The sequence below is a fragment of the Chiloscyllium plagiosum genome, unplaced genomic scaffold, assembly GCF_037043375.1.
Source record: "Chiloscyllium plagiosum isolate Xiang-an unplaced genomic scaffold, Cpla_swu_hap1 HiC_scaffold_42, whole genome shotgun sequence".
In the NCBI taxonomy this organism is placed as follows: Eukaryota; Metazoa; Chordata; class Chondrichthyes; order Orectolobiformes; family Hemiscylliidae; genus Chiloscyllium; species Chiloscyllium plagiosum.
This window is the reverse complement of record NW_028270180.1, coordinates 94,407,370-94,432,673: the sequence shown is the minus strand read 5'-3', so window position 1 is coordinate 94,432,673 and position 25,304 is coordinate 94,407,370. Positions and strand designations below refer to the sequence as shown.

Below are 25,304 nucleotides of genomic sequence, written 5' to 3'. Positions count from 1 at the left end.
AGATTTGCTTCCCGATCCCTGCCACATTAGTTTAAACCCTTCCCAACAGCGTTAGCAAATGCACTCCATCGAACATTGGCTCCACAATATAGATATAGACTGTCTACCAGATGTAGACCGTCCAATTTGTAACAGTCCCACCTCCCCCAGAACCGGTCCCAATATCCCAAAAATCGGAACCCCTTCCTCCTGCACCATCTCTTAAGCCACACATTCTTCCTGATTATTCGATCATTCCTACGCTGACTAGCACTTGACACTGGTAGCAATCCTGAGATTAATACTTCTGTGGTCCTACTTTGTTAAATTGGTTCCTAACTCCCTAATTTTTTCTTGTAGGACCTCATGCCGAGGGCACATTAATGTGGGGATAGATCATTCAGGCACATAAAGTATGCTTTGTTAGACTGATGAATGGACTCGGTAACTCCAAATAATGATGATCTTGTTCATGTTGATCATGTTTTTTTGAATGTCATGTGCATTGTAACCTGCACGCCTTACTCTGTCCAAGTTTATTTTTCACACTATGATCTGTGTGTCCTTGCTTACTGTCGTCTGCCTGTACTGCTCACAAATAAAGCTTTCACTGTACGTAGGCAAATGTGACAATAAATCTAATAAATTAATTATTTCTCGCCCTAACAAGTGTCTCTTTTAGAAATATGTGATAGTCGCTAACCCTCACGTTTCAGCGCAATCATCCCTCTTCGTATCCTAGCACGACATATTAAATACTCAGTTCCATCACTGTCTCCTCATGGAGTCATCATGTCATGGACTGGACTGCTCATACCTGCTTGAGTTTTGTCTGTGTTAATTAGATCGAGCCTTACAAAGGAGTCATACCTCTTCACAGTGCCCCAAATACTCTCTCATCAAGGCCCTACAAATACGGGAAGACGGCTTTACTTATGCACTTGAATCATATTACAATGCAGGGCAGCAGACTATATAAAATGCTAATACTTCCGGCCTTGGGTGTGCTATTTTTGGTGACTCATGATCAAGGACATTCAGGTCCTTTTGAAAAACAACACTTCTCAACCTTGTACTGTTTAATAATACAAAATGAGATGCATGCTGTGTACTTCTCACATCCAAATCATTGCTATGCCTTGCAAATTGTTGTGGTTCAAACACTGAAACTTGTGATATCCCATGAGTAAGTGCCTTCAGTCCATAAAGTGCAAGCAGCTCAGCATTGCTTCCACTGGCCAATTCTCGATCCAAGTGGTATATTCATAACGCCCCGTCTGCAACTTATCAATGTGCTCTAAGTTCCTTTGCTCACATGTTAGCAATAATGTAACAAGTATTCTGCAAATTCAAATACACCACTCCCACTCTTTCTCTTTTGTGGATGCATCAACTAACACAAACTCCACAGGTTTCTCAAAGATGCTTTCCGGTTTCTAAGTCTAAGTTGACTGTACCAAGTCACATCATGATTTCCCAAGTGTCGAGTTATAAAATTTCCCTCATATAAGGTTCTAATATTTTTCTCAGACCTAACATCAAGGTACTCTTTTTTGTTTTACCTCCCACGCCGGTTTTAAATATTTAGGATAACAATAACTACTTTCCAGTCTGCAGGAACGAGAAATCCCAGAGTTTAAAGAAATTTGTAGGGTAATCAATACTTCTTTCTTGTCGTTACATCGTTTAAAAGACATTTAGATAAGTACATGAATACGAAAGGTTCCGACGGATATGTGGAACAATCCATCTTCCGCAACTACACTGGCCCCACCCCCCACCTTTTCCTCCGCTACATCGATGACTGTATCGGCACCGCCTCGTGCTCCCACGAGGAGGTTGAACAGTTCATCCACTTCACCAACACCTTCCACCCCGACCTCAAATTCACCTGGACAGTCTCAGATTCCTCCCTCCTGTTCCTCGACCTTTCTATTTCTATCTCAGGCGACCGAATCAACACGGACATCTACTACAAACCAACCGACTCCCACAGCGACCTGGACTACACCTCCTCCCATCCTGCCCCCTGTAAAAACGCCATCCCATTCTCCCAATTCCTTCGATTCCGCCGCATCTGCTCCCAGGAGGACCAGTTCCAAAGACACAAATCCCAGATGGTCTCCTTCTTCAAGGACCGCAATTTCCCCCCCGACGTGGTCGACGATGCCCTCCACCGCATCTCTTCCACTTCCCGATCCTCCGCCCTTGAACCCCGCCCCTCCAACCGCCACCAGGACAGAACCCCACTGGTCCTCACCTACCACCCCACTAACCTCCATGTACAATGCATCATCCGCTGCCATTTCCGCCACCTCCAAACGGACCCCACCACCAAGGATATATTTCCCTCCCCTCCCCTATCAGCATTCCGTAAAGACCACTCCCTCCGTGACTCCCTCGTCAGATCCATATCCCCCACCAACCAAACCTCCACTCCCGGCACCTTCCCCTGCAACCGCAGGAGGTGCAAGACTTGCGCCCACACCTCCCCCCTCACCTCCCTCCAAGGCCCCAAAGGAAACTTCCATATCCGCCACAGATTCACCTGTACCTCCACACATATCATCTAATGCATCCTTTGCACCCGATGTGGCCTCCTCTATATTGGGGAGACAGGCCGCCTACTTGCGGAGCGTTTCAGAGAACACCTCTGGGACACCCGGACCAACCAACCCAACCACCTTGTAGCTCAACATTTCAATTCCCCCTCCCACTCCACCAAGGATATGCAGGTCTTTGGACTCCTCCATCGTCAGACCACAGCGAAACGACGGTTGGAGGAAGAACGCCTCATCTTCCGGCTAGGAACCCTCCAACCACAAGGGATGAACTCGGATTTCACCAGTTTCCTCATTTCCGCTCCCCCCAGCCTGTCTCAGTCCAATCCATCAAATTCAGTACCGCCTTCCGAACCTGCAATCTTCTTCCCGACCTCTCCGCCCCCACCCCAGTCTGACCTATCACCCTCACCTTGACCTCTTTCCACCTATCACATTTCCGACGCCCCTCCCCCAAGTCCCTCCTCCCTATCTTTTATCTTAGCCTGCTGGACCAACTTTCCTCATTCTTGAAGAAGGGCTAATGCCCGAAACGTCGATTCTCCTGTTCCTTCGATGCTGCCTGACCTGCTGCGCTTTTCCAGCAACACATTTCCATCTTGGACGGATATGGGCCAAGCGCGGGCAGGTGGGACGAAGTTAGTTTGGAATTGGGATAATTAACATGGACTGGTTGGACCGAAGCGTCTGTTTCTGTCCTGTCTGACTCTATAACTCATTCACTTGCTGTATTGCCACTTCCCTGAAAATTTGGATGGTACTCATTTGGTGCAGTAACTTGCCAAACTTCAATTCAATTAGTGTTTGAGTAAGTTCACTTTATTAATTCTAATCATGTTCTTATTTTCACCAGTCAATCTGTCCCATATTATATGTAGAACATTTTCAGTACCTTCCATTATAGAGACAGCACGAAGGTATTACCCTCAGCAGCAGGCAGAGATGGATTCCGTCACTGTGTGAATACATTGGAACACTGCAATGGGAGATGATGGACGTGACACCCATTCCTGCTCAGAAAGTTCCCGAATCCAGACAGTTCAATAAAACTATCACTTCCTGGTCACTGACAGCATAGTCCTCTCCCTAGTGTGAGGTTACAGGTTATGCTGAAACTCATTTTAGAATCAAACTGAATTCAGACTTTGCACCTGGCATAGGTCCAGGTCGAGGTAAGAAAAAGATTGTGATCTGAATATGTGTAACGAGAAGAGTTGCCAGAAGAGAATTGTAACGGAAAGGTGTGGATGACGATTTATTCAGAAACAGTGCTGAGGCAGAAGTGAAGACTAGGTATATTGTGAAGATGGGAGTGGACAGGTTTTGTGGTAGATGGAATATTGCGATATGAATCCATTCAGGATAAAATGGGGTAATCATGGTTATGAACACTTTCGTTTCTCCTCAGATGCTTGTAAGGCAGGGATATGAAATTCATGGCATAGAAATGGAGATTGTGATTGAAAGCGAAGACAATAGTTTGGAACTTTGCCAAATATACACTACAGAGAAAACGATAACATTCACAATGGGTTAGAGAATTAGTAAATGGGCAGAGATCGACTCACCAGGAACACCAACAATAGCGAGGATGGGATAGTAACCTGCTTGAAAAGTCATAATTACACAGCATCAATCGAGATGTTGGTGCTACACTGAAATCTCCTCCACCACAACAACTTCCAATATAAAAACTGCTTCTGGGCACGACTGCCCTGAACATACACAAGAAATACAGATTCCCCTGGATTTTACACTCACAGCTCTTATCAGTTAATTGTTTATCGTTTATACAATGCAATTCTATAATCTGTTTGTAAAGATGCAAACATATGATTGCACAATTTATATGCCTTTTCTTTTTGAGATTTTTTTTGGCCTTAGCGCAAAAGTAAGTGTTCTGTTTAAAATTGACCTGTTTATTGGGATTCAAGGGTCAGACACAGCACGTATTTTTCATGGGTTAAGAAACAGAAAGGATTCGAAGACAGTGGCTGTGGAGACTGATGAGGAGTAAAGTGACGTCCCCAATGTCTCCTTGACAGACAGAATAAAATAAAATGCAGTGAAAGAAACAGAATATATTCAGAAGAAGGAATTGCAAGTGACGATGTAAACAAAACAGCATCATTTCAAATGGAATGGCTGAACAGTGATGGTGTGTGTGCATCTGTGTGTCTGTGTGTGTGTGTGTGTCTGTGTGTGAGTATGTAGATAGATAAGATTGTTCATATGTGTGCAAAACATTCAGAATGAACGAGAGACATACTTAACAAAAATGATGCATGTGATGTACAAAATTTATAAAATACTAATATGTTATGTAATCTTCAGCTGAGATGTTATGTTCCCCTACTCTCAACGCACCGTCTGCCTCCTGCCTCCTTCTGGCATTACCTGATCTAATCTTTCATTCTTACCGGATGGATGTTATAAATTCCTGCTTCTGGTGTTCCAACTTGCTTCAGTTAATCCATTTTCTACCAGGAAACATATACTGGGTTCTGTCAACAGTTGGTGCCTGTCATATTGATGGAGATAAAGGTTCTGGCATCAAACCCAGGATTTCAACAGATTAATCTGTTGCACATACACTGTACAAAGGACCATAGCACAAAGGAATTATCAAACCAAATACGGAAGCACATCTACTTCCATCAATCATGTAGACTTCCCTATTTTTACCTCTCCACGTCTATATTCTCTCTCTCTGTCTCTATCTTTCCGTCTAGTTAATAAGTCCTCCAATCGTTCTTCGTGTCCCATTTCTCAAACCTCCCTCCTTCAGTTTACATCTATTTCTCACTTTTGGATGAGATGGCTTATAATTGAGTAATGTAACTAAAAAGACATGAGGGTGGCGTTGGCCAGAGTTAGTTGGAAGGGGAGGTGAGCACGGGAATATGGTGAAGCAGCAATGACAGGAGTTTCTGGAAATAATTCAGGAGCACGTCAGAAATTCATCCCAAGTAAGAAGAAAGATATTCAGCGGAAGACAAGTCAGCTGTGCGTGATAATGTACTCTGGGACAGCATAAAAGTAAAAGAAAATGCGCACAATGTGGTGAAGATTATTGGGAATTTAGACGATTACGAAGCCTATAAATTCCAGCGCGGATAACTAAGAACAGCAAATGGGAGGAGAGGGTGAAATACGAAATTACGCTTGTTAATCATGTAAAAGAACATTGAAAGAGATTTTTAGATATATAACAAGGAAGACAAGGAGTAAAGAGCAAACAGAGGAATATTGGAAAATGAAGCTTGAATAGTTACGGGAAGCAATGGAATGGCAGAGGAATTGAATACATTGCAACAGTCTTCACGGTGGAAGACACCAGCAAAATGTCAGAACTTCAAGACAGTCAGAGTTTAGAGGTGAGTATAGTGACCACCAGTAAGGAGAAGGAGCTGGGGAACATGAAGTTGGATCAATCAGTGAGACCAGTTGGAGAACAGCCCGTAGTTGTAAATAGATGCCGAAGGTGATTGTGGATGCATTGCTGGTGATTTTTCAGGAAACATTGGAGTGAGGGAGGACTGGCAAATGTAAGGAGAGACGGACACAGAAGACTAGAAATTACAAATGGCCAGGCAAGTTGAAACTGTTGTATAAAATGACTTAATGAATCCTTACGTTTATGAATAGATGCGTGGAGTATAAGAACAAGGAAGTTCTAAAGTATATTGGACGTGGTGTGATTAAGCTACAGCATAACAATAGTGAAATTTACAATACTATTGCAAACAGCAGACTTGAAAGTACAGTTAAAACAAAGGAAATCATTTCGAAGCGGACAGGAGCATTCGTGACAAAGAGGCTGTTTCCTTGACCCTGTAGTGAGAATGTTGAGATAAGCTTGTCAGTAAGCAGACTAAAATAAAATGTATAGAAAGCACAAAAAAAATCTATTGCTGCAGATATAGCAATACACAGCAGGTCAGACAGCATCCATGGAACAGGAAAGTCAACGTTTCAGGCTGGAAGACTTCATCAGGATTGGTCCGGGGGAAGGGGAGCCGGGAAGAAAATAGAGGGAGAGGCGTGGAGCTGGGGGAATGGTAGATGGGATGACGATAGGGGATGCAATAGGGGGAATAATGTGATTGGTCAGTGGGAAGGGTGCAGCGGATATGCGAATAGAAATATGGACAGCTTAGGTCAGGTAAGAGAAGGGGAACATGGAATAAGGCTGTGGGTGGAGAGTTCTGAAGCCAGTGAAGTCAATATTGAGACCAGTGAACTGTAAGCACTCAAGCTGAAAGATCAGGTTCTGTTCCGTAGTTTCTATTTGGCCTCACTCTGACAGTGGAGGAGGCCAAGGATGGATCTGTCGCTGGATGAGCAAGGTTGAGAGTGGGGGGGGGGGGGGGGGGGGGTGGTGAGGGAACAATTGAATGGCAACTGGAATGTAGGGTTGGTTAAGCGTGCAGCGAGCAGCTGCTCCATGAATATGTCCCTGAATCTCCCTTTGGTCTCCCTGATAGAGAGGAGACCACATCGGGAGTTGGAGGCGTGCTTGGTGGTGCAGGATCAGGCTGTGTATGGAGCACCAGTGCTCTAAACACAACAACCAACCCGACTTTCCAGTTAACTTCCATTTCAATTCCCCCCTCAACTCTTCCGGGGACATGCCCATCCTTAGCCTGTCCATTGTCAGAGGAACACCACCTGAGAGTCTACCTTTGAAGCTGATACCCAATGGCCTCAATATTGACTGCAGAAGCTTCAAAATCCCTCCACACGCAGCCTTATCCCCTGTCCCTTCTCCCTGACCAGACCCACCTGTCCATCTTCTCACTCACATATCTGCTCCATCCTTCCCAATAGCCAATCACAGTAACCTCATACCTACATGTATACACCACCATCATACCTACCCTTCACCCTTCCATATCCCATCACTCCTTTTCTGGGCTCCCCTCCCCCTCGCCAGTCCTGACGAAAGGTCCAATATCAAAATATTGCCTTTTTGCTCCTCTCATTCTGTCTGGTCTGCTGTGTTTATCCAGCTCCAAGTTTATTAAATCTGGCCTCTCGCACCTGTAGTACTTACTGTCTCCAAGTTGTGGAACTATGTCGTCTACATGTAAGAAGAAATACATTTGGACATTTGAAAAGATCGCTGACTCATTCCTCATTTCTTAACAACCCAACACACACCTTCCAGATGAAGCAGCATTTCACTTGTAATCTTTCAATCCTGTCTCCTGTCATTGCTGCTCACAATTCAGTCTCCTTTAAATTGGGGAAACCAAACAGAGACTGCATTGAGGAACACTTCCACTCTGTCTGTAGGAAGAGCCCTGACCCTCTCATTGTTTCCCATTTTAATAACCTACCTTGCTCTCATGCTAACATTTCAGTCCAGGGCAGCTGCAATGTTCCAATGAAGCACAACCCAGGCTCGAGTAACACCTCACATTTTACTTTTGTACGTTACAGTCTGTAGGAGTTTGTATTCAATTCCATAACTTCACAACATGACGTCATTATGGCTGTACTCAAATCTTCATACATTTCTTCTCTTGGTCTCCCAATGAACTTGCCCTGTTTGTCAATCTTTTGTCTTGCACTCAATTAAGGAACCCAATTCCCCCCTTTACAATCTAATGTATGCTCATTTCCATAACTGTGTTAAAATGAAGACAGTTGTGGTAACTGGACCCAAAGTGCTCTCCGACTGACACTTCAGTCACTTAGCCGACCTCGTTTTCTGAGGGGAGGTCTCGTGTTGCATCCGCCTGAGTAGCATAGAGCCCTCTACATCTTGATTTAGGAAACCTTCTTAGACATTTGGACAAATTCCACCCCGTATGGTCCTTTTACACTCTGGGTGACCTAGTCAATCCATGGGAAGTTAAAATCTCAATCCAGTACGACTCTATTATTTTTATAGGTACCTGCAATCTCACTACGCATTTTTTCCTCTCGTACCCGCTGGCTATTTGGTGGTCTAGAACACCATCCCAGCAGACTGACCATCCCCTTTTTGTTTCTAACTTTTAAAAATATTGCCTCATTTGAGTACCGCTTAACAATATCGTCTCTTGGCATTGTTTTTAATGTCCTCCCTAATCAAAGGGACAACTCCCCCTCCTCACTTACTTGTCCTTCTGTCATGCCTGTAGCTTTTGTATCCTGGAACTCTGAGCTACAAATCCTGCCCTTCTCTCAGCCATGTTTCTGTTCTGGCTATAATATCCCAGTCCCCAGAGCTAATCCATGGTCTGAACTTGTCTGCCTTACCAGTCAGGCCTCATGAGTTGAAATGAATGCCGTTTAAACCACAAGTATTTTCCTTCCCTATGCAGTGTCCCAGATATCCTGGATAGGAAATTTGCTCTCGATGGCTGATGTATTTTTCCCTGACTAGTTGATAGCCCCTAGCTTATTTAGAGTCTCAACTCCCTGCCAAACTAGCTTAAATCCTGCCAGGTAACACTAGCAAATCTCCTCCCAGGGATACTGGTGCCGCTCTGCTTCCAGTGCAAACCATCTCCCTGGTACAGGTCACCTCTACCCCAGAAGAGATCCCAAAGACCTAAGAACTGGAAACCCTGCACCCTACACCAGCTCCTCAGCCACACATCCATCTGACCGATCATTCTATTTCTAGCCTTACTGGCGCGTGGACTGGGAGTCATCTGGAGATCATTAACGTTAATAACCTTTTTTAAAAGCTTCTTACCTAACTCCCTGTACTTATTTCACAGGGGCCTATCCCTTTGTCTACCTCGGTCACGTGGGCCGATGTGCACAATGTCCTCTGGATGTTCACCCTCCCCCTTCAGAATGTTCAGTAACCGCTCAGAGACATCTTTGACCCTGGTACCTGGGAGGCAGCACACCATCCTGGGGTCCCTTCTGCAGCCACACAGTCTTCTGTCTGTCCCCCTCAAAACTGAGTCTCCCATAAGTATTGCGATCATAAGAGAGGATCTGGTAAACATAGACTGGGAGGAACTCCCTGCAGTTGGTCCATGCTAGGAAAGTGGAGTATTTTAAAGTGATGCAGTGAGAATGCAAGGCCAGTGTGCTCCTTGAAGAGTGAATAGTAAAGGCAGCAAGTCCAGGGAATACTGATCAAGTGATATCGTGAGTTTGATAAAGAAAATACAGTGCAATACAATCAGGTGAAGCCCTTCACAAGTATAGAGAGTGCAAGGGGATTGTGGCAAACGAGGGAAAAACAATAGTCATGAAATATATTTGGCAGACACGATTGTGGAAGAGCCACAAGTATTTTATCAGCATCGTGAGAGTAAGAGGATTCCCAGCGAAAGAGGGAGGCCTGTGAGTAACCAAAAGGACAAACTGTGCATGGAGCCAGAGGAAGTAGGCGAGGTCTTCAATGAATACTTCCAATCTGTATTCACACAGGACGAAGACATTGTAACCAGGGATTTCAGTTGGGATGCTGAGGTTCCAGAATATGTTAAGATCAATAAGGAGGAGGTATTAAATGTTTTCACAGGCATAAAGGTGGAGAAATCCCCAGTACCCAATGAAAAGTATCCCAGGCTGCTATGGGAGGTAAGGGGGGAGATTGCTGGGGTCCCGGCGGATGTATGTAATACTTTGCTGGCCACAGGTGAAGTACTGAATGACTGGAGGATCGCGAATGTGGTTCCTTTGTTCAAGAAGGGAAGCAGGGATAGGCCAGGTAATTACAGAGCAGATAGTCTGACAGCAGGGGGAGGTAAATTATTGGGAACAATTCTGAGGGACAGGTTTAATCAATAACTGGAAAGACAGCGATCGATTAGTGATAGTCAGCATGGATTTGGAAGAGGAAGATAACGTCTGATGAACTCAGCTGAGATTTCTTTGAAATTACGATTGAAGATATTGATGAGGGCTGTGCAGATGATGTGGTTTACATGGAGTTCATTAAGGCCTTTGACAAGGTCCCACGTGGAAGGCTGGTCCAGAAGGGAAGAGTCCATGGCTTCAAAGGCAGGTTGGGAAATTAGATCCAAAATTGTTGGAGGGTTGGTTTTCTGATTGAAAGCCTTTGCCCAGCGGGTGTATCACAGGGATCTGTGCAGTAACCATTGCTGTTCCTTATGGGCATTAATCACTCCGATGTGAAGCAGAAGGTATCATTAGGAGGTTTGTAGATGACATGAAATGTGAGGGCGTTGAACACATTGAGGGGGATGGTCTCAGGCTACAGTCTGAACAGTGAGGCTGGGACAGAATTTCAAGAGAGTCATTTCAATTGACAAGGCAGGGATGAACACAGCAGGCAATGCGGGAAAACGCATCAATTAAGCTGCATCTACTTTAATGTAAAAGGCCTAACAGGTTATACAGATGAACGCACGGCATGGATGGGAGCATGGGATAGGGATATCACAGGAATTACAGATACACAGCTGAGAGTGCAGGGCAGGACAGGCAGCTCAATGTTCCCAGGACAGATGCTACAGGAAGGATAGAAGGGTAGGCAAGAGAGGAGGGGGTTTGGAGTTTTTGATCAGTGAAAACATCACTGCAGCACTGAGAGAGGATATTCCTGGGGATCGCCCAGTGAAGCTGTATTAGTGGAACTGAGAAATTATACTGAATGATCAGTTTGATATGACGGTACTACAGTCAGTGGGAAATTGAGCAGCAAATATGCTGGAGATCTCAGATATCTGTAATAATGATAGGGCTGTAATGGTCGGGGATTTTAACTTTCTAAACCTAGACTGGTATTGCCAGAGTCTTCACAGCTTGGATAGAAGAAATTTGTTCAGTGTGTTCTAGAAAACTGTCTCAGGCAGTATGTAACTGGTCCGACTGGAGGAAAGGATAAAAACTGACCTCCCTTCGGGAAACAAGGGGGGAAGGGGCTGAAGAGTTCTTAGGGGAGCACTTTGGCAAAGTCACCACAATTCTATTAGTTTGAAAATAGCGATGGAAAAGGACTGGCCTGGTCCACAAATTAAAGATCAAATCTGGCCTTGCCCCAGTCCAGAAGGTATTCGGCAAGACTGTCCAAAAGTTGATTCGTGGAGGCTATTTGAAAGTAAAGAGACGTCGGGCAAGTGGGATTCTTTCAAAAGAGAGATAAATTAAGATTTCAGGGACAGCATATTTCTGTTAGTATGAAGGACAATGCTGACACAAGTGGGAAACACTGGATGACTTGGGATATTGATGTTCTGAGCTGAAAATGTGTTGCTGGAAAAGCGCAGCCGGTCAGGCAGCATCCAAGTAACAGGAGAATCGATGTTTCGGGCATAAGCCCTTCTTCAGGGATATTGAGGTTCTGGTCAAGACAAAAGGGGGCACATGTCCTATATAGCCAGCTGGATTAAGTCAATCCCTTGAAGAACATTGTGGGTGTGGTAATACTCTTAATTGGGAAACCATGAGGGCTTAAAGGGGAACTGACAGCTTTGGCAGATAAGGTTCAGGAAAATCCAAAGAGATTCTACAAGTATATTAACAACAGAAGATTAACTCGAGACAGAATGTGACCCCTGAAAGATCAATGAAGCCACCCGTGTGTGAACCCACAGGAAATGGGTGAGATCCGAAACAAAAATTTCAAGTCAGAACTTACTGTGGAAAAAACACTGGGAAAGCAGGGAACTAAACAGTGATGTTTTCAAAAGAGTCTGCATTGACGAACAGGAGGTGATGAAGGTTTTAAAACGCATTAAAATTAGACAACTCCCAGGGAACTAATCAAATTCATCCCAGGACATTAGGGCAAGTTAGGGAAGAAACTTACAAAGATATTTTTATCACTGACAGCCACGTTTGGTGAGCTGGGAGCCTGGAGGGTGGCTAATGTTATACCAGCATTTAGGAAAGGCTGGGAGGGAAAGCCAGGGACATAAACACCAATTAGCTTGATGTCAGTGATGTCAATGTTGTTGGAAGCGATTCCGCGGGACAGGAGTCACATGCATTTGGAAAGGCAATGATTCATTAGGGATAGTCAGCATAGCTTTTGCCTACAAAGGGGTGTCTCTCAAATTTGGTAGAGTTTGTTGAAGAGGTGACCAAGGAGATGGATGAAGACAGAGCAGTAGATGTTATCTATCCTGACTTCAGCAAGGCCTTAGACAGGGTTTAGCCTCGTGCACTGGTTAGTAAGATTAGATCACATGGGATCAGGGAGAGCAAGCCAAACAAACACAAATGAGCTTGATAGTAGGAGACAGACGATGGTGGGAGAGGGTTGTTGTGCAGACTTGGGGCCTCTGATCAGCGATGTGCCATGAGGATCGGTGCAGGGTCCATACATGTGTATTATTGACATAAACGAGAATATATGAATTAGTGTTAGCATGTTTGTGGATAGTAAAATACGTGTTATAGTGGTCAATGAATATAGTTATCAAAGTTGATCTTAACCAACTGAGCCGTGGGTCAAGAAATGAAAGGTGGAGTTGAATTCAGGTGTTGGAATTTGTTAAGACAAACCAGGGAGGACTGACACAGTTAATGGCAGTGCTCTGTTCAGTGTTGTCTAACGGAGAGAACCCAAGGGGTACAGTTACATTGTTCCTTGGATGTGGCTTCACACGTGGAGAAACAGAGAGGCTGGAGAAGCTGGAAAGCAAAACAGGGCGGTGACATAGCTTTGGCAGATAAAGTTAAGGAGAATTCAAAGACATTCTACAGCACACAAGTACAAAAAAGCAATTCGAGAGAGACAATAGAGCCCCTCAAAGATCAAGAAGGCCATCCCTGCCTGGAACCACGGGAGATGGGCGCGACCTGAAATGAATATTTCATATCAGAACATACTGTGGACAAAGACCAGGAAACAAAGGGAGAGAAACAATGATGTCTTGAAAAGAGTCCCCATTACAGAAGAGGTGGTGCTGGAGATCTTAGAACACAAAGGTAGAGAATGCCTGAGGTCCTGAACAAGTGTATGCCACAATATTGTGGCAATGTCGCAGCGGGGACCAAGGCAGAGATATTTGTATCATTATCCTTCGTATTTCCCTTGGGCGGAGGTGGCTGAGAGGTGACCTTATAAAGGTTTATAAAACCATGAGGGGTATACTTAATGTGAATAGTAAAGGTTTCTATCCCAGGGTAGGGGAATCAATTACTAGAGGGCAGAAATATGAGGTGAGAGAAGAAATACATAAAAGTGACCAGAGGAGAACATTTCCACATAGAGAATGGTGCATGTATGGAATGAGCGTCTGGGGAAGGGGTAGAGAAAAGTAAAATTGCAACATGGAAAAGGCATTTGGGCAGATACATGGAGAAGAGAAGTTTGAAGGGATATGGACCAAACACATGCAAATGCGACTCGTTCATGAACAGTAGTCAGCATGGACTAGTTGCATGGAAGGATAATAAATGCAGTACATTTCAAATATGGGGAGGGACAATAGGGAAGGTGGAGGTTAAAGGGACAGGCACTGTTGTAGGAGTTACAAATTATTGAAGACACTGGTCCACGAGACATGGAATATGTACAGTGTTGGAGGGGGAACACAGAACAGAAAGATCCCAGGCAGCTTTCCCACCCACTCATAGGAAGCCTGCTTTCCCCTCTGTTGTCCTGATGCTCACTAAGACGTCACAGGCATGGATTGATAACTGTGACACTCCTGATACTGTCTCAGAACAACAAAACTTTCAATAGACGTGGTGATTGAGCTTGGGGTGTGTCTGTACACTGCTCCCCCTCCAGCACTGTTAGCTGATGTTTGGAGCCCTCTCGTTGCTCTGTGCACTGTGAGTGATCTTACCTCAGTGCAGGGTTTATTGAAGGCTCCAGATCTCCCTGCCCTTTGTCTCTCTGCCTGACCAACCATCTTCAACGTGGTGATGGATGGGACACCCAGCAGCTGGGAAATCTATTGAGTCAGGACCTTCCTGAGTACCTACAGGAGACAGAGAAATAGACGGAATGGGAAATTAGACTGATGCAGTGAGGGTTACACATGGAGAATAGTACTGTATCCCACGGAGATCTGGAAAATCCCAGTCTCCATCCCTGGCCTGTGCAGAATTCTGTTGGCTCAGAATCTGGAGTAGCTGTCAGAGTGAGAGACACTGACAGAGGTAACAATGAGACCCACACAGTGAGGGATACTACATGGAGAGAGACTGAGTGCAGGAAGGTATCAGGAACAAACAATCATGAAGGAAAACAGTTTTAGCTTCATGATACACTGGTATCAGTGTTCAGGGATAAATAGCCTGTGAGCAGACAAAGTAATGGCCTAGTGATATTGTTGCCAGAGCATGTATCCCAAACCTCAGCTAATGTTCAGGAGAGGCAGGTTTGAACCACCTTATCTGAAATGGTGGAATTTGAAATAAATTATTTTTAAAATAGTAATTGACCATCTAGAAATACCATTACTGATGTACAATAAATCCAAACACTTGTCATTCAGAGAAGGACATCTGCCCACCCTCAGATGGTCTGCACGACATTCCCACAGCAAAGTGTTTGCCTCCCAATTGCCCTCTGAAATGGCCGAGCAAGCTACTCAGCTCAAGGGCAGCTAGGGCTGGGCAAGAAAGGCTTGTCAGCCAGAGACACCCACATCCCATACCTGATTTAATAAATAATCCATTAGGATGGGGTCCCACTGGAACTGAGCTTGGACCAGTGTCCAGGCCAATCATGTCGGTAGGTTTATGGACAGGGCTTTAAACTGAAAGAGGGTTCAGGTGAAAGGAGCTTTCCAAATCCAAATAGAAAAGATGACGCATGTGAACAGCATGGGGATGTGGCTGAAGACAAGCAGAAAGGTACAGGAAGGGACAGATTTTAACTAAAACTGTGTATCAGTGAATCGATTTGTGACAGGAAATTGTGGGAAAGAGTAAATTATCTTTTTTTTGGAATGGACAAAGTCTCTTCAGCAAGGCAGACTGATGTGTGATAAAGAGATAAAAGAGATTTAGACACCAGGGAGACATGGTTACAAGACGAACAACAGTTGGAACATAAATATTCAATGATTCACAACCTTGTGGAAACTCAGGCAAAATGGGTAATGCTAACAATAATGGATAACAAAGGTATTACAGAGAAAGCATTTGGCATCAGATCATGAAGTAGAGTCAGTCTGAATGTAAATTCCGGTTACTACTTGCGACGGACACAAGCGGCAGATCAGTTTTCGGCTACTTAACAACATTTCATTGCTCATCATTTGCATGAAAGAGGAACTCATTGGAATTTTTAATGAAGGCATTGTGATAATTTAGTGAAACTTGAGTATTCATATAATCTTGGCAATCATACTGGCAAGAGTGATATTCGAAGAAGAGATTGTGGAATTTTTTTTCAGTGTTTCTTTGAATAACACATTATGCAACTAGCTAGAGACGTCACAATCTCAGTGCGACCGTTGTGTCATGAAACTTAGTGAGTAATGCCACTTGGGGAGATCCTCTGGGAAATTGTGTAAAGTGCAGTTTAAAGAAATACAAAGTTTTAAAGTGAATCACAGTAAGGACAAGCTACATCTGGAAACAAAAACAGCCAATTACATGAGTTTGAGAGGAGACCTGACCAAGGTAAACAGGCTAAACAGACTGAAATATGTGTCTGTAAATGAACAGTGGAAAACATTTGAAGGAACAGTGTAAAACATTCAACGAAAGGACGTTCCATTGAAATAGAAAATCCTCAGCAAATAATTCCCACCCATCCCTCACTCAGGACAGAATGGATCATATCAGATTATGAGGCTAGACGATTACCACAAAGTACTTAAAATCCTGAAATGAGAGAGAGTTTAAGCAGTAAGTTTTAAAGGGATTGCAAAGGGTCTGCTAGCAGGGAGGAGGGCAATGGGAAGGGGAATCATTGTCAGGGTTTAATGACACAATAGGAACAGGGAGAGGTGACAGTGCTGGAGGTGGTGAGAGAGTGGTCCGGGCCTGAACAGTGTGACAAAGCCAGCTGCAGCAGGAGGAGTTTGCAAAGGTAGGGAGGGACGAATGAATTTTTATTTATTTATTCATGGGATGAGGGTGATTGGACCAGCATTCTTTGCCCTACTGCTAATTACCCAGAGGGTAGCTCAGAGTCAGACATACTGCTGTGGGTCTGGAATCACATGTCAGCCAGACCAGGTTGGAATGTCAGATGCCCTTCCCTAAAAGAAGCTAAGTGAACCAGATGAGTTCTTCCTACTGATCAACAATGCTTTTATGGAGGCCGCACTAATGTCCTGTACAGATACAACATGACATCCTAAATCCTACTCTCAATGCTTTGCCCTATGAAGATAACCATCCCAAACACCTGCTTCACCAGCCTGTCTACCAGTATCGCCCACTCTCAAGAAACTGTCTACCTGCATCCCTGGGTCTCTGATTGACAACACTACCCAGTGCCCGAACATTAACTGTACAAGTCCCGCCCTGGTTTGTTTCACCAAAATGTAACACTTCACATTTATCTAATTAAACTTCATCTGCTATTCTTCAGCCCACTATTCCAGCAGTACTGTTCATCTATTGTTTCATAGATAATCTTGTTCACTGTCCACATCACCAGCAATTTCAGTGTCACCCAAAATCCTTACTTACCAGGAAACCAATATTCCCATCCAAACCATTTATCCAAATGACAAACAACAGGTGACCCACTACACCACTGGTCACATGCCTCCAGTCAGAAACACAACATGTCTCCCATCACCCTCTGTCTCCTACCATCAACCCCAATTTTGTAACCAGTTTCCTCGCTCCTCCTGGATGCCGTATTCTTTTACAATGGTCGAGGCTTATTACCCAGTTTACCACACGGAACGGAGAACACTGAACAGTACAGTACAAAACCCTTCGGCCATGATGCCATGCCAACCTTTTATCCGTGTGTAAGTTCAAACTAACCTACATACCCTTCATTTTACTGCCATCCATGTGCCTATCCAAGAGTCTATTAAATGTCCCTCATGTATCTGACTCTCCTACCACCGCTGGCAGTGCATTCCAACCACGCAACACTCTTTGTAAAGAACCTTCCTCTGAAATTTCTCCTTACCCATCCACCAATCACCTTAAAATTATTTATGCCCACTGACAATAGCCATTTATGCCATGGTATAAAGAAGTCTCTCACTATTCACTCTATGTCTCACATCATCTTGATCACCTCTACCAAGTCGCCCCTCATCCTTCTTCACTTCAATGACAAAAGGCTTACCTCCCTGAACGTTTCTTCGTAAGACATGCTCTCCAGTACAGGCAACATTCTGGTAAATCTCCAATTTACCCTCCATAAAGCTTCCACATCCTTCCTGTAATGAGGGGATCAGAACTGAACACAATATTCCAAGTGGGGTCTAACCATGGCTCTATAGAGGTGCAGCATAACCTCACACTTGAAAACCCAATCCCCCAGCAATTGAAAGGCAATACAACATATTCCTTCTCAACAACCCTATCAGCTTGGATGGCAACTTTGAGGGATAGATGGATGTGGAACCCAAGATCTCTCTGTTCCACAACACTACCAAGCATTCTGCCTTTAACCCTGTATTCTGCATTCAAGTTAGACTTTCCAAAATGAATCATTTCACACATTTCCAAATTAAACTCCATCTGCCACTTCTCAGTCCAGCTCCGCATTCTGGCAATATACTGCTGCAACCTACAACAGACCTCCACACTATCCACCACTCCACCAACCTCCATGTCATTGGCAAAATTACTAACCCATTCTTCCATAACCACATTCAAGTTTTTTATAAAAAGAATCACAAAGAGCAGAGTTCCTGCAACCGATCCCTGCAGAACACCACTGGTCACTGAGCTCCATGCTGAATGCTTCCCATCTATCATTACACTCTGTCTTCTCTGAGGCAGGATTCCATATCCAGACAGACAGGTTTCCTGTATCCCATGCCTCTGTATTTTCTGAATGAGCCTTAAATGTGTTTTGTCACAATCTCGAAGGATTCAATAAGATTTGTGAGGCATGACATGTCCCTTTCAAAGCCATGCTGACTATCTCTAATCAAGCTATGGTTTTCTACGGAGTCATAAAGCCGCTCTCTCAGAGTCCTCTCCAATAAATTGCATACCACAGACATAAGAAAGTGGAGGTCTGTAATTCCCAGGATTAGCCATATTCCCTTTCTTGAACAAGGGAGCAACATGTGCCGCCCTCCAATCATCTGGTATGACTCTGTGGGTGCAAAGTTGAAAAGTGTGGTGGTGGAAAAACACAGCAGGCCAGGCAGCATCCGAGGAGTTGGAGAATCGACGTTTCGGACATAAGCTCTTCTTCAAGCCCTTTCTCCTAGTGTGGGTCCAAAGGTCATCGCCAAATGCAATCCCTTCCCTCGCAGTAACTTTGGGCATATCTGGTCTTGTCCAATAGACTTATCTATCTTTAAGTTTTCCACAATCCTCAGCACATCCTCCTTCTCAACATCAACCTGTTCACATATATCAGTCCTTTTCACGCTTCCTCACAAATGACAAAGTCCCTCTTAGTAGTGAATACTGAAGCAAAGTATTCATTAAGGTCCTCCCCTACCTCCTGTGACTCCAGGCACATGTTCCCTCCACTATGCCTGACCGGCCCTACCCTCACGCTGACCATCCTCTTGTTTCTCACATAAGTGGACAATGCCTTACGCTTTTCCTTAATCCTTCCCAAAAAAAAGATTTTTCATGTCCCATTCTAGCTGTCCTAAGTCCATTCTTCAGTTCCTTCCTGGCTACCTTCAGAGAGTCCGCAAAGTGTGGAAACTGGCCATTTGGCCCAACAACTCCATACGGACCTTCTGAAGAACATCCCGCCCAAAACCATTCCCCCACCCTACTATTCTCCATTTACCCTGACTAATGTGTCAATCCTGCACATCCCTGTATACTATGGGTAATTTACCATGGCTGAGTCACATAATCTGCACATCTTTGGGTGGAAACTGGAGCACTTGGAGGAACCCTACACAGACATAGGGAGAACGTGTAAACTCCACACAGACAGTCGCCCGGGACTGGAATCGAAATCGGGTCCCTGCTGCTATAAGGCAGCCGTGCTAACCATTGAGCCATCGTGCCGCCCTCATATAACCCTCTCGAGGTCTAACGATCCTAGCGTCCTCAACCTTAAGTAAGCGTCGTTCTTCCTCTTGACTAGAAGTTCTACATCCCTTTGAACCGTGTTAAATGTTTCGCTAAAATCCACGTGGACAATGTTCACTGCTCTGCCTTCATCTATCTCTTGGCCACCTCCTCGAAGAGTCAATCCAGTTTGTGAAACACGGTTTTCCACTCACAAAGCCATGCTGACTATCTCTAATCAGCCCGAGCCTTTCCAAATATATGTAGCTGCTTTCTCTCAGAATCTCCTCCAACAACTACCCCATCACTGGGCTCACGGGGCTGTAATTTCCTGGCTTTTCCCTGCAATCCTTTAGTGATGGAACAGCATTCGCCGCCCTCCAGTCTTTCGGCACATCACTGCGTCTGTTGATAATATAAATTAAAATATCTCTGTTAGTAATACTACAATCTCTTCCCTAGCTTCCAACAATATTCTCAGATCGACCTCATGAGCTACTAAGAATAGATCTACCTTTACTTGTTTTAATATTCCAGCACTTTCTCTTCTCTGTTGAGGATTCTTTCCAAGACATCACTATTTATTTCCCCAAGTTCCCGAGCTTCCATGTCTTTCGCAACAGTAAATACTGACAAGACTATTTTTTCGTTTCATATCTCACCAACCTACTCTGGTTCCACACATAGGCAACCATATTTAAGGGGCCCTATTCTCTACCAAGTTACTCTTTAACCCTTATTGAAACTTACACAAAGGCTTCTGAAAATTCAAATAAACCATATTCTCCGTACCAACACCATCCCCCCCCCAACATACTTATCTATTCTGCCATTTATATTCACACCAACAAATAAATCCAACAAGCTCAATAACAAATTCTCTTTTATAAAATGTGTTTCTAAGGGTCCAGTCATTTTTTTTATTGATATGTCGTTTCTTACTCATTTCAGCATGCTCCTGACTTACTGTCAGGCTAACAGTATTGGTTTTTAGACTGGAAACATAAAGGGTTGTGGGAGTTCTTGTTTATCAATCTGAAAAAATGTAGCTTACAGGGTCATCAAGTAATAGGGAAGGCAAATCAAATGCTGCCATTTATTACAAAGGGAATGGAGTCTAAATATAGGGAGGTCTTACTAAAACGATGCAATGTACAAGTCAGACTACACCGAGAATATTGTGAACAGTGTGTGTACCCGAAGGAAATATATTCTTGTATCAGAGGCAGGCCAGAGAAAGTTCACTCGGGTGATGTTGGAAATGGAGGGATTATATAATAAGAGGTAGAGTAGAATAAGAATGAACCCATTGAAGTTGAGAAAAATTAGAGAGAAACTGAAGGAAACATGCAAGATTCTGAAGTGCTTTGACCGGTTAAATGCTGGGAATGTAGAAAAAAGAACAGTGCAGCAATAGGCCCTTTGGCCCACCTTGATATCATTCTCAACTCACCCCATCTGTATGTACATGGTCCATGTCCCTCTATTCTCTGGCTGTTCATGTTTCTGTCGAAATGTCACTTCAAAACTTTACTCACATTTCTGATTCTCTGACCTCGCTTGGCAACTTCCATTCTCTTCCAACCCCAACCTCACTATCTAACCGGAAGACAAGGGAGGCGCGGTAGTAGTTTGGCACACCGACCTTTAGACCACTGAGGCTGAACGCCAGCTCGCAGACACCTCCTCCTACTTGCCCCTTGACCATGACCCCACCTCCCACCACCAAACCATCATTTCCCAGACCATTCATAACCTCATCACCTCAGGGGCTCTCCCATCCACCGGCTCCAACCTCATAGTCCCACAACCCCGCACCGCCCACTTCTACCTCCTGCCCAAAATCCACAAACCTGACTGCCCCGGCCGACCCACTGTCTCCGCCTGCTCCTGCCCCACCGAGCTCATCTCTGCATACCTCGACACGGTCCTGTGCTCCTTAGTCCAATAACTCCCCACCTACGTTCGGGACACCTCACACGCCCTCTACCTCCTCCAGGAATTTCGCTTCCTCGGTACCCAGCACCTTATCTTCACCATGGACATCCAGTCCCTGTACACCTCCATCCCCCATCACGAAGGCCACAAAGCCCTCTGCTTCTTCCTTTCCCGCCGTACCAACCAGTACCCTTCCACTGACACCCTCCTTTGACTGACTGAACTGGACCTCACCCTGAACAACTTCTCTTTCGAATCCTCCCTCTTCCTCCAAACCAAAGGAGTAGCCATAGGCACCCGCATGGATTCCAGCTATGCCTGCCTCTTCGTAGGATATGTGGAACAGTCCACCTTCCGCAGTTACACTGGCACCACCCCCACCTTTTCGTCCACTATATCGATGACTGTATCGGTGCTGCCTCGTGCTCCCACGAGGAGGTTGAACAGTTCATCCACTTTACCAACACCTTCCACCCCGACCTCAAATTCACCTGGACCGTCTCAGATTCCTCCCTCCACTTCCTGGACCTTTCCATTTCTATCTCGGGCGACTGAATCAACACGGACATTTACTATAAACCGACCGACTCCTATACCTATGCAGACTACACCTCCTCCCACCCTGCCCCCTGTAAAAACACCATCCCATATTCCCAATTCCTTTGTCTCCGCCGCATCTGCTCCCAGGAGGACCAGTTCCAATACCGTACAACCCAGATGGCCTCCTTCTTCAAAGACCGCAATTTCCCCCAGACGTGATCGACAATGACCTCCACCGCATCTCCTCCACTTCCCGCTCCTCCGCCCTTGAGCCCCGCCCCTCCAATTGCCACCAGGACAGACCCCCACTGGTCCTCACCTACCACCCCACCAACCTCCACATACATCGTATCATCCGCCGTCATTTCCGCCACTCCAAATGGGCCCCACCACCAGGGATATATTTCCCTCCCCTCCGCTATCAGTGCTCCGAAAAGACCACTCCCTCCGTGACTCCCGCGTCAGGTCCACACACCCCATCAACCCAACCTCCACTCCCGGCACCTTCCCCAGCAACCGCAAGAAATGCAAAACTTGCGCCCACACCTCCCCCTTTACTACTCTCCAAGGCCCCATAGGATCCTTCCATATCCGCCACAAATTCACCTGCACCTCCTTACACATCATTTATAGCCTCCGCTGCACCCGATGTGGCCTCCTCTATATTGGGGAGACAGGCCGCCTACTTGCGGAACGTTTCAGAGAACACCTCTGGGACACCCGGACCAACCAACCCAACCACCCCGTGACACAACACTTCAACTCCCCCTCCCACTCCACCAAGGACATGCAGGTCCTTCGACTCCTCCATCGCCAGACCATAGCAACACGATGGTTGGAGGAAGAGCACCTCATCTTCCACCTAGGAACCCTCCAACCACAAGGGATGAACTCAGATTTCTCCAGTTTCCTCATTTCCCCTCCCTCCACCTTGTCTCAGTCAAATCTCTCGAACACAGCACCGCCTTCCTAACCTGCAATCCTCTTCCTGACCTCTCCGCCCCCACCCCCACTCCGGTCTATCACCCTCACCTTGACCTCCTTCCAACTATCGCATTTCCAACGCCCCTCCCCCAAGTCCCTCCTCCCTACCTTTTATCTTAGCCTGCTTGGCACACTCTCCTCATTCCTGAAGAAGGGCTCATGCCCGAAACGTCGATTCTCGTGCTCCTTGGATGCTGCCTGACCTGCTGCACTTTTCCAGCAACACATTTTCAGCTCTGATCTCCAGCATCTGCAGTCCTCACTTTCTCCTCGAAAACTTCCACTCTCTGTAAAAAAACTTGCCTCACGCACCTCATTTAAACTTTCTCTTTCTCACCTTAAACATCTGCGCTCTAGTATTTTAAACTTACACATTGGAAAAGAGATTCTGACTATCCACATTATCTGTCCCTGTCCTAACGTTATATCCCTGTACCTGGTCACCTGTCAGCCTCTGATAGTGTCACAAAGCATTCCAACTTTGTTTAATTTCCTCTTAACACCTAACACATCCTTAAAAACATAAAACAGGTAACATGCTGATAAACCCCTTTTTTACCCTCTCCAAAGCCTCCCCATCCTCCCTATTGTGTGGAAATGACAACTGCACCCAGTGCTCCAAATGTGGCCAAACAGAAATTTTGTACAATTCCATCATCAGATGCAACCCACTATACCTAACGTTGTGACTGATGAAGGCCAGTGTTCGATTTGCCTTCTTTCCCATCTGAAACACTTCTGTTGCCATTTTCAGGGCGTTACTGACTTGCACGAAGATCCTTCTGTATATCAATGTCCCTCAGTATCCTAACTTTCTTCTTGACTTTGACATCATCTCACACTTGTCCAGATTAAACTCAATTTGCCATTTCTCTGCACATCTTTCCAACTGATCTGTAACCTCCTGCAACCTTGGATCGCCTTATTAATCCCAACTCCACCAATTTTCATTTCATCTGCAATAATTATATTTGTCACTCCCTTTCATTTCAATTGTGAGAGAATCTGTAACCAGAGGGCAGAAAGCCCCAGCAAGGGCTCACCCATATAAGATGGAGATGAGGAGGAATGTCTTCACTCAGAGGATAGTGACTCTGTGGGAATTCCTGACTGCAGGGGGCTGCCGAGGCTGCGCCCTTAAGAATATTTACAGCAGAGATGGTCAGATTTTAATTAAACAGAGAAACAAGAATTTTGTAGAAAAGGCAGGTAAATAGAGTAGAGGATCATCAGATCAACCATGATCTGACTGAAGGGCAGAGCATACGCAATGGGCCAAATGGCCTAATTGCGCTCCTACATCTCGTGGTCTGAACTCAAACTCAGTATGTCTTGCATAACATTATAGGTCTCTGCTCAGAAAACCCCTTTATAATGGCATTATTGGATATTTATTATTACACAGCATTTGATCTACACAAGACAATTTTTTTGATGGTTTCTTGATATGATGTTACAGAAAACCATCTCGTATACAATTCAGGAATCCATCCATTACAGCCCTGATACTCATTAGTGATCCAGTCGGGATGGAGACCACTGTCACACACAGTCACTGTACTGCCTTTGCTACAAGTACATTCAGTGTCCTGACTGTAACCACATTTGCATTACCATCACTGGTTGGTGCATATAAAAGAATTCCTGCTAATGATTGCTGCTGCTTGCTTATTCTCAGCTCCACTCAACTGGACTCCAACTTTTGATCATCAGATCCACATAATGTCTCATTAATGCATTAACCTCATCCTTTCTTCACAAGTTGTTGATGTTTTGCCTCGTCTACCTCTTACGACTAGATTGGGTGGGGATATCTGGTCGGCATGGACTGAAGGATCTGTTTCCATGCTGTACATCTCATTGATTCTATGACTCAACCCCACAACACTTCAATATTCCCTTCCCAGCGATGGTGATTCTGCAGCTACATCTCCGGAATGACAGTTCCATCATATCTGTTCACTGTCATTCCATCTGCCTTATGGCGAATACAGGGAGTCATTACCCAGTAGTGGGGAGGGGGGGGCTGGTTGAACAGATGGGTAAAGGTTACAGAGATAGGCTTACATGGGATCGAGGCTATTAGTGTTAAATAGAGTTACATCTGGTCAAGAATGTCAGTGGGACAAATGGGTTTGGAGATTGAAGGAATTCACAGAGATAGTGGGAGCTGGATTAGATTCTGGAGATAGGGATGGATGTAGGGAGAGGCAGGCAGTCTGAAAGGCAGAGACAGAGGGTGTTTCAGGGAGAAGTGAATTGTATATACTATCAGAGATATGG

At 45.0% G+C, this 25,304-nt stretch overlaps 1 long non-coding RNA gene across 1 annotated transcript in view; it reads right to left on the bottom strand.

Annotated features, from left to right (window-relative positions):
- The window catches only part of LOC148138008 (uncharacterized), a 70,211-nt gene that overhangs the window by 27,411 nt on the left and 17,496 nt on the right, over positions 1–25,304 (bottom strand). Inside the window, exon 2 of the long non-coding RNA XR_015754155.1 lies at positions 14,261–14,395. This is a non-coding gene — a long non-coding RNA (uncharacterized LOC148138008). The remainder of the gene's footprint in view (positions 1–14,260; positions 14,396–25,304) is intronic.